This window comes from Aegilops tauschii, chromosome 2 (genome assembly GCF_002575655.3).
Source record: "Aegilops tauschii subsp. strangulata cultivar AL8/78 chromosome 2, Aet v6.0, whole genome shotgun sequence".
Classification (NCBI taxonomy): Eukaryota; Viridiplantae; Streptophyta; class Magnoliopsida; order Poales; family Poaceae; genus Aegilops; species Aegilops tauschii.
In genome coordinates, this window is record NC_053036.3 from 182,211,999 (window position 1) to 182,221,773 (window position 9,775).

A 9,775-nucleotide genomic window follows, 5' to 3' on the forward strand; every position below is an offset into this window, starting at 1 on the left:
GACATGACCAAGGCTCTTTTGAACGAGAGCTTGGCAGACTGCGGGAGGACCGGGTTAGCCCCCTTCTGCAAGACCAACCCAGCCCCAGCGGTAAGCCGCTAATCTGAACAGCTTATCTTCTTCTGTAGATAACCGTCATCTGAATATTTAAGAAATCATCATTGTACTTTTCAGGCTGATGACAAATTTTGGAAGGTCAAATATGACCATGAGGCGGCCAAGAAGGCCAGGAAGGCAAAGAAAGCCGCCAAGAGAGCCGCTCCCCGTAAGAAGGGAAGTAGGCCTACTGCTTCAGAGCTGATGCAACTAAGCGACAGCTCCGAGTCAGAGGTAACCCCTGAACCTGTAAGCTCTTGTTATGTTTATTGTTTATTTCTGTCCGCCTTATCAATACTGTTCATCAACAGGATGACACCGGAGCAAGTAACCCGGTGGTTGAAGAGGTAATGTCAGTTCCCTCCGACTCGGAGCCCTTGCCAAGGCTGAAAGTCCGAAGGGTAACCCGGAAAGTAAGATTTTCACATCCTTTAGCTTATCAAGATCCTCAATTTATTTTGAAGCGACAGGTTCATGAGAGCCGGCGTCACACCCGGACCAACAAAGATGCTGACCTCTCCTCCGGGTTACCTGACGCATCGAGGAAACGCCGAACTGAGGTTATCTCCAACTTGTACCCTTTTCATCCTTTGGCGGGTGTTATACGTCAACCGCTCAATTCTTCTGACTCAAATTATCAGGAAACTTCCCCCTCTTCTGGCGACTCTATGCAGTCGAACCTGCCGGCTTTCAAGACCGTGCCCGGGTAATGATGATCATCTCATGCTGTACTTTGTCTTTACTTACACTTTTGTGCTTAACCTTTCTGTCTTTTCAGTGCCCAGGCAAAACTTAGCAAAAGGGCAAAGAAGAACAAGCCGGTCGAAGAGCCGGACTTGCCTGAACCGGAAGTAGCCGCTCAAGACCCGCCAGCTGCCTCTGCTCCTGAAGCCACTGCTCCAACCGACAAGCCAATAGCAGAAGCTTCTGCTAACCCAGAGGCCTCCAGTTCGGCTCAACCAGCAGATGACCCAGACGTGGTAATCACCCGGACAGAATTTGTTGAGCCGGGGAGACCTACAGCGCTAGCCAAGTGCTCCGCCAAGGGGGAGTTGCTACAGCCCCGTCGGGTTAATCTGGATCTCACCGACTATGCCAACCTGAACATCGGAGAGATCGTCTCCGGCTACATCAGCCAAGTACACAAGAGCCGGGATGCAGAAATCGGCATGGTGAACCAGATTCAGCAGAAGTCTGAGGTACCACTCTTCTTTCTTCTTGCTTACTGTATAGTTATCTTGTTATTCTTACCATGCTCTAGCCCCCAAGTCTACGACTTATGATAGAATATGTTGTAGACTTAAGTTCCGGCTTACCCACATGAACCGGCAATTTGTAGATAGAAACGTTCGATATGCATTAGCCCCCAAGTGCCAAGTGCCTTTGCTTGGAAAGTGCTTGGGACTTTGTAAATTGCATAATAACTGTTCATCCTATAACCCAGAAATTATGCAGGCTGCTTGCAAGAAGCTTGAAGCTGACATCTCAGATCTGAAGACCCGCCTAAAGACACAAGAGACTAAGACCCGGAAGGCCAATGCCAAATTTGTGTCCAGTATTGCTGCGCAAGAAAAGCTGAAGACGGACTTTGACGCTGAACGGAGAGCCTGGGCCGAGGAAAAGGCGACTCTGGTAAACCGGGCCGAACAGGCGGAGAAAGCTCTGTCAGAGAAGACCGCCGAACTCTCCGGCTTAAAGCGCCAAGTGTCCCAGATGGTTGCCGCAATCTTTGGTAAGTCATTTCACCGGCTTTCATCAAGTTTACAATCTTTATATCTCATAACTCATCCTTGTCGGCGGCTTATCTTATTCTGTTAAACAGGTCCCAGAAGCGCCAACCTCAACCAAAGTGTGGTAACCAAGCTGAAGGCCGTGTACACCCTGGTGGAACAACTCTACACCGGGTCACAGCGTGCCTTGGCCGTGGTGGCCCTATCCAATGAGGTGCCGACTCACCTGGCGGAAGTTCTTCGCCGGCTTGCAGTTCTTCCCCAACGTGTCCAAGAGCTGCGGCGGGCCTTTGCAAGAGCCAGAGCCATCGCCGCTCTGAGCCGGGCCAAGGCTTTCCTTCCAGAGTTAGACCCGGCAGACATTGCCCTCGGCTATCCCAGTCTGAAGGAAGACGGCACACCCTTCGACCAAAGGGACTTCGCAGCCTGTGTGAAGATCGTGTGCCCGGTGGCCACCCTCATCAGAAACGACACAGATCTGACCAAGTACCAGCCGGGTTACAATGCCGAAAATCAGAGGATCCCCACTCCATGTTACGAAGCCATCAACTTAATCCCGCCGACTCGTAAGCACACATTTGCCCCGGAAGTTGACCCGGCCGGGTTAATTGACGAGGAAGCTCAATTTGAGGCTCTGAGCGGCATTGACTGGAAGTCGTCAACTTTCCAGGTCTTGGGAACAGCCGGAGGAGAGGAGAGGGATGAACTGGAGGCTTCAACTCAGCAGGCATCGTAACTCTGCAGGCGGCTTATGTGAAACAATGCTTCACCCTTTTGGACTCAATGAGTCTTGTAATAGAGTAGGGCCAACACTTTAACTTTGCCGTGCCATCGTGCACGCGTTGAATGCTGAAATCCATTGAAGTTGTCTCCTTTATATTTTCCCGGGTCATAATCAATTATTCATTTTCCTTAAGCTCAAATAGTTGCCTTTAACTAGCCTGCATAAAAGGGCAAATCACAAGTCTCTAGGCGGCTTACCGCACTGAGAATCATAGTTTTAGACATATAACCCGGAATATGAATCAAAAAAGACTGGTCCTCAATTATGTCCTTGATATAGCCGTAATAACACACTTACCGGCCTGCGAGCATACTTCCGGCTTATATAACCCGGGTAATAAGGTTGGTACCTCAATTCCGATTTACCAGTCTTAATAACACCGATTGTATTTGACTAGTATCATAAATCAAAGTTAAGCCGGCAAAGCGAGACCCGGCTGTGCATACTTGAAATAATCAGAAGAACTCGCTATAAATAAGAAAAACTTAGGGGCTTCCAGTTCGAATACGACCAGAGACCCGTCCCAAAGGGGTTATGCTAGGATTCGAATACGATCATATAGCCCCCAGCGGGTGTGGCGATGCCAATCAAGAGGGTACCGATAGCTATGTTCTCTTTGGTTCGAATACGACCCATGTTTGAACAGGAAGCCCCCAAATGACTTTAAGAATTGTTTAACGACGCTGATTCGAATACGATCCACGTCGGTTCCCAAAGGGGTTAAACTATGATTCAAATATGATCAAAGAAAACTCCCCAATGAGCTCGGCACTTCGCCAATCAAATGGGTATCGACAGCTATGTTCTCTTTGGTTTGAATACGACCCATGTTTGAACAGTAAGCCCCCAAATGACTTTAAGAATTGTTTAACGACGCTGATTCGAATACGATCCACGTTGGTTCCCAAAGGGGTTAAACTATGATTCAAATATGATCAAAGAAAACTCCCCAATGAGCTCGGCACTTCGCCAATCAAATGGGTATCGACAGCTATGTTCTCTTTGGTTCGAATACGACCCATGTTTGAACAGGAAGCCCCCAAGTGAGCTTATTGTGTATGGCTAGATTCGAATACGATCATAAGCCGGATCCTCCTTCAAGTTATCACATGATCTTCTAATGAAAACAACACATTCATCTTTGGAGGAGAAAAAAGGACAGAGGTCCTGCTTTATTGCTTATCATAATATATACATGGTTTAGAGAAATATGTACATTATGAGAGACGGTGGCTCAAGTGTAATAAGGCCGAAGCTGAGCTATGTTCCACGGCCGACGGGTCTCTTCCTCCGACTTACGTGAATCTTTGTGCTCCCGAATGTCAATGAGGTAATATGACCCGTTGTACAAATTCTTGCTGACCACAAAGGGCCCTTCCCAAGGCGGGGATAGCTTGTGCGCATCGGTTTGATCTTGGATGAGCTGGAGCACCAGATCGCCTTCCTGGAAGACCCGGGACTTAACCCGGCGACTGTGATAACGGCGCAGGTCTTGTTGGTAAATCGTGGATCGAGCCGCTGCCACATCACGCTGCTCGTCCAACAAGTCAAGAGCATTTTGGCGCGCCTGTTCATTATCCACCTCAACATAAGCCGCCACTCGAGGCGAATCATGAAGGATGTCACTGGGGAGGACTGCTTCCGCTCCATAAACCATGAAGAAAGGCGTGTAACCCGTAGACCTATTAGGAGTAATATTGATGCTCCATAACACGGAGGGCAACTCCTCCACCCAACAACCCGGCGTCCGTTGCAAAGGGACCAAAAGCCGGGGCTTGATGCCCTTCAGGATCTCCTGATTAGCTCTCTCAGCTTGACCATTGGATTGAGGATGAGCCACTGATGAAACATCAAGTCGAATATGCTCTCGTTGACAAAACTCCTCCATGGCGCCTTTGGACAGATTGGTACCATTGTCAGTTATAATGCTGTGTGGAAAGCCAAAGCGAAAGATCACCTTTTTCATAAACTGAACTGCCGTGGCTGCATCACACTTGCTAACTGGCTCCGCTTCAACCCACTTGGTAAATTTTTCAACTGCCACCAAGAGGTGGGTCTTCTTATCCTTGGACCTTTTAAAAGGCCCAACCATATCAAGCCCCCAAACTGCAAAGGGCCAAGTGATTGGGATCATCCTCAGCTCCTGAGCCGGCACATGAGCCCATCGCGAGAACCTTTGGCAACCATCACATTTACTGACCAAGTCCTCCGCATCAGCATGGGCCGTCAGCCAATAAAAACCATGACGAAAAGCCTTGTCTACAAGAGACTTTGAGCCGGCGTGATGGCCACAATCCCCTTCATGAATCTCACGCAAGATCTCTTGACCTTCCTCAGGGGAGACACAACGCTGGAACGCTCCCGTAACACTGCGGCGATGCAACTCACCATTGATAACAATCATTGACTTAGACCGCCGGGTTATTTGCCTGGCCAAAGTTTCGTCCTCAGGCAAATCTCCCTGGGTCATGTAAGCTAGATAAGGCACTGTCTAGTCCGGGATAATGTGGAGCGCCGCCACCAGCCGTGCCTCCGGGTCAGGGACAGCCAAGTCTTCCTCTGTGGGCAATTTAACAGAAGGGTTATGCAGGACGTCTAGGAAAGTATTAGGTGGCACCGGTTTTCACTGAGAGTCCAGCTGGCTTAAAGCATCAGCCGCCTCATTCTTCCTGCGATCGATGTGCTCTACTTGGTAACCCTGAAAGTGCCCAGCAATGGCATCAACTTCGCGGCGATAAGCCGCCATGAGAGGGTCTTTGGAGTCCCAGTTTCCTGATACTTGTTGAGCCACCTAGTCTGAGTCGCCGAAGCACCTTACCCGGCTCAAGCTCATCTCCTTAGCCATCCGAAGACCGTGGAGCAAGGCCTCGTACTCAGCTGCATTGTTGGTACAAGGAAACATCAATTGTAGCACATAATGGAACTTGTCACCCTTAGGGGAAGCCAACACAACTCCAGCCCCCGAGCCCTCCAACTGTCTGGACGCATCGAAGTGAATAGTCCAATATGTGTTATCCGGATTTTGTTCGGGCACTTGTAGCTCTGTCCAATCGTTGATGAAATCCACCAAGGCCTGAGATTTTACAGCAGTGCGTGGCACATACTTCAGACCATGAGGTCCGAGCTCTATAGCCCACTTAGCCACTCTCCCTGTGGCCTCTCTGTTTTGAATGATATCCCCAAGGGGGGCAGAACTGACCACAGTGATGGGGTGACCCTGGAAATAATGCTTAAGCTTCCGGCTTGCCATGAACACACCATAAACAAGTTTCTGCCAATGCGGATACCGCTGCTTGGACTCTACGAGCACTTCACTGACATAATAAACCAGCCGTTGAACCGGATGCTCCTTACCCTCTTCCTTGCGCTCCACTACCACGGCCACACTGACGGCTCGTGTGTTAGCAGCCACATACAGCAATAAAGGCTCCTTGTCAACCGGAGCAGCAAGGACTGGGGGCTCGGCCAGCTGCCTCTTCAAATCCTCAAAGGCAGTATTAGCTGCATCATTCCAGACAAAGTCATCAGTTTTCCTCATCAACTGATATAATGGCATAGCCTTCTCCCCCAAACGGCTTATAAAACGGCTTAAAGCAGCAATACGACCCGCCAGGCGCTGGACGTCGTTTATACACGCCGGCTTAGCCAGGGAGGTGATGGCCTTGATTTTCTCCGGGTTAGCTTACTCTGTTAGAAACCAAGAAACCCAAGAGCTTGCCTGCAGGAACACCAAAAACACATTTGGCCGGGTTAAGCATCATCTTGTAGACCCGGAGATTATCAAAGGTTTCCCTCAGATCGTCTATCAGGGTTTCCTCCTTCCTGGATTTAACCACAATATCATCCACATAAGCATGAACATTGCGCCAAATCTGGTTATGAAGACAGTTCTGCACGCAACGCTGATAAGTCGCCTGTGCGCTCTTGAGTCCAACGGGCATAGACACATAGCAGAAGGCTCCAAAGGGAGTGATGAACACCGTCTTCTCCTGGTCCTTAACTGCCATTTTAATCTGATGATATCCAGAATAAGCATCCAAGAAACTTAAGCGCTCACAACCCGCCGTAGCATCAATAATTTGATCAATACGGGGAAGGGCGAAAGGATCAGCCGGACATGCCTTGTTCAAGTCCATGTAGTCCACACACATCCGCCAGGTGCCGTTCTTCTTGAGCACGAGCACCGGGTTAGCTAACCATTCTGGGTGAAAGACTTCAACGATAAACCCGGCCGTCAAGAGCCGGGCCACCTCTTCACCAATAGCTTTCCGCCTCTCTTCATTAAACCGCCGAAGGAACTGCCTGACCGGCTTAAATTTCGGATAAACATTGAAAGTGTGCTCAGCGAGTTCTCTAGGTACACCTGGCATGTCAGACGGCTTCCATGCAAAAATGTCCCTATTCTCACGGATGAACTCGATGAGCGCGCTTTCCTATCTTGGATCCAGATTGGCAGTGATGCTAAACTGCTGAGATGAATCTCCTGGAACAAAATCAACAAGTTTAGTCTCATCAGCCGACTTAAATTTCATTGCCGGATCCTGTTCCGTAGTCGGCTTTTTCAGAGAGGTCATATCTGTTGGGTCAACGTTGTCTTTGTAAAACTTCAACTCCTCTGTTGCACAAACAGATTCTGCATAAGCTGCATCGCCTTCCTCACACTCCAGGGCCACCTTCCGGCTGCTGTGAACCGTAATGGTCCCATTATGACCTGGCATCTTGAGCTGTAAATACACGTAACACGGCCGTGCCATGAACTTGGCGTAAGCCGGCCGCCCAAATATGGCATGGTACGGACTTCTTATCTTGACCATCTCAAAGGTCAATTTTTCCACCCTGTAGTTATTCTCATCTCCAAAGGCCACTTCCAACTCGATCTTGCCGACTGGATAAGCTGACTTACCAGGTACCACACCATGGAAAATAGTGTTTGACTGGCTGAGGTCCTTATCAATCAACCCCATATGACGGAAAGTCTCATAATAGAGGATGTTGATGCTGCTGCCTCCATCCATGAGCACCTTAGTGAACTTATATCCTCCCACCTGAGGAGCCACCACCAAGGCCAGGTGACCCGGATTATCCACCCGGGGAGGGTGATCCTCCCTACTCCACACTATGGGCTGCTCAGACCACCGCAAGTAATGTGGAACCGCCGGCTCAACAGCATTCACAGCCCTCTTATGAAGCTTCTGATCTCGCTTACACATACTAGTGGTAAACACATGATACTGTCCACCGCTGAGCTGCTTTGGATTGGTCTGATAACCCCCCTGCTGCTGTTGATGACCCCGGCCAGATTGCTGATTAAAGCCCCCTTGACCGCTCTGATGATTAGAACTTGAGCCGCCGCCCGGGCCATGAAAACCGCCAGCGCCTGAGCCGCCGCCCGGGCCATTGTTGCCATCAAAGGCGTTGGAATTCTTGAAGGCTTTCATGATCGCGCAATCCTTCCATAAATGAGTAGCTGGCTTCTCCCTAGAGCCATGCCTTGGACAAGGCTCATTCAACAGTTGCTCCAACGTCGGGCCTGACCCGCCGCCTCGGGGAGGGGGCCTCCCCTTGCGTCTCTGGCTATTACCCTGCGAACTGGCGTTGGCCACGAACTCTAGGCTGCCATCGGCCTTGCGCTTGCCACCTCCTTGGTTCCCCGGGTTATGCTGATGACCCTTGCCATTGTCGTTCTTCTTTCCTTCCCTGTCCTTTCATCATCTGAAGCGGGGTCCTTGGTACCATCAGAATCGGCGTACTTGACGAGAGCCGCCATCAGTGTACCCATATCATTGCAGTCGCGCTTAAGCCGCCCGAGTTTCATCTTCAGGGGCACGAAACGACAATTCTGTTCCAACATTAAGACTACAGAGCCGACATCCATCTTATCAGATGAATGTATTATTTCCTTAACCCGGCGAACCCAATGTGTCGTAGACTCACCCTCCTGCTGCTTACAGTTAGTCAAATCCACAATTGATATAGATTGCCTACAGGTATCCTTGAAGTTTTGGATGAACCGGGCTTTCAGCTCAGCCCAGGACCCGATGGAATTCGGTGGTAGCCCTTTCAACCAAGTGCAGGCAGTCCCATCTAACATCATAGTGAAGTACTTGGCCAGTGCCGCTTCACTGACCTCCAGCAGTTCCATGGCCATCTCGTAACTCTCGATCCAGGCTGCGGGTTGTAAGTCAGCTGTGTAATTAGGCACCTTCCTAGGGCCTTTGAAGTCCTTGGGTAGACGCTCATTGCGGAGAGCCGGCACCAAGCAAGGGACACCTCCAGTCCTGGTAGGGATACCCACGTCGATGGAAGCCGTCGGATAAGCCGGGGGAGTCTGGTAAGCCGTTAACTGAGGCACCTGCTCCGCCTCTTGCCGCACTCTGTCTTGGTCTGCCGCGTGAAAGGCTCCGTTATGAGCTGGGCCATGGCCAGGGGGCGGGTCATGGCGTCGGACGTTACTTGAGCCGGTCGCTGAGACCATGTGTCTGCTATAACTCGGGCTCCGGCCTGGACGAGGGGTTGAGTGGATCCTGTCCCGGCTGTAGGAGTACGCCTCTTGCTGCGCTAGTGCTGTCTCAAGGAGTTCCCTGACCCGGCGGGTTTCAATAGCCGTCGGAGAGTCGTCGTCAATTGGGAGGGCCGCCAGCCGCGCTGCTGCGGCTACCATGTTCTCCAGCGGGTTAGCATAATGACCCGGTGGTATTGGCACATACTGAGGCAGGGCAGGGCTCACCCGGGGAGGCCCCATCACTTGCGGTTGGATGGGGTTCCCAGACCCGGGCACTATGATCCCCGGCGGGTTACTAGACCCTGCACCTGGCGTGTTGAAGAGGTTTCGAGGATCGTAAATCGGAGGGAGTCGAGATTGGGCCTTTTGATGCCTCCTTCTCATGACCTCATTGGACGCGTTCTGATCCATCGTGAGCCGGAAGGACTGCGCCTGGATCAACTGAGTTTGGGCGTCGAGAGCCGCCCTCTCCGCAGCCATCCTGATCCCTTCCGCTGCCAGATCCTCCTTAGCTTTCACTAGATCTAACTTTAACTGCGCCACCTCCGCATCGTGCTGAGCTTGATCCGCCGGGTCAACCGCGGTGGTCAACAGGGCCGTCATCTTGTCCGTGAGATCCATCAGCACCTGGGCCGGCGAGGGCACCGGGTTTCCCGCTCCAGC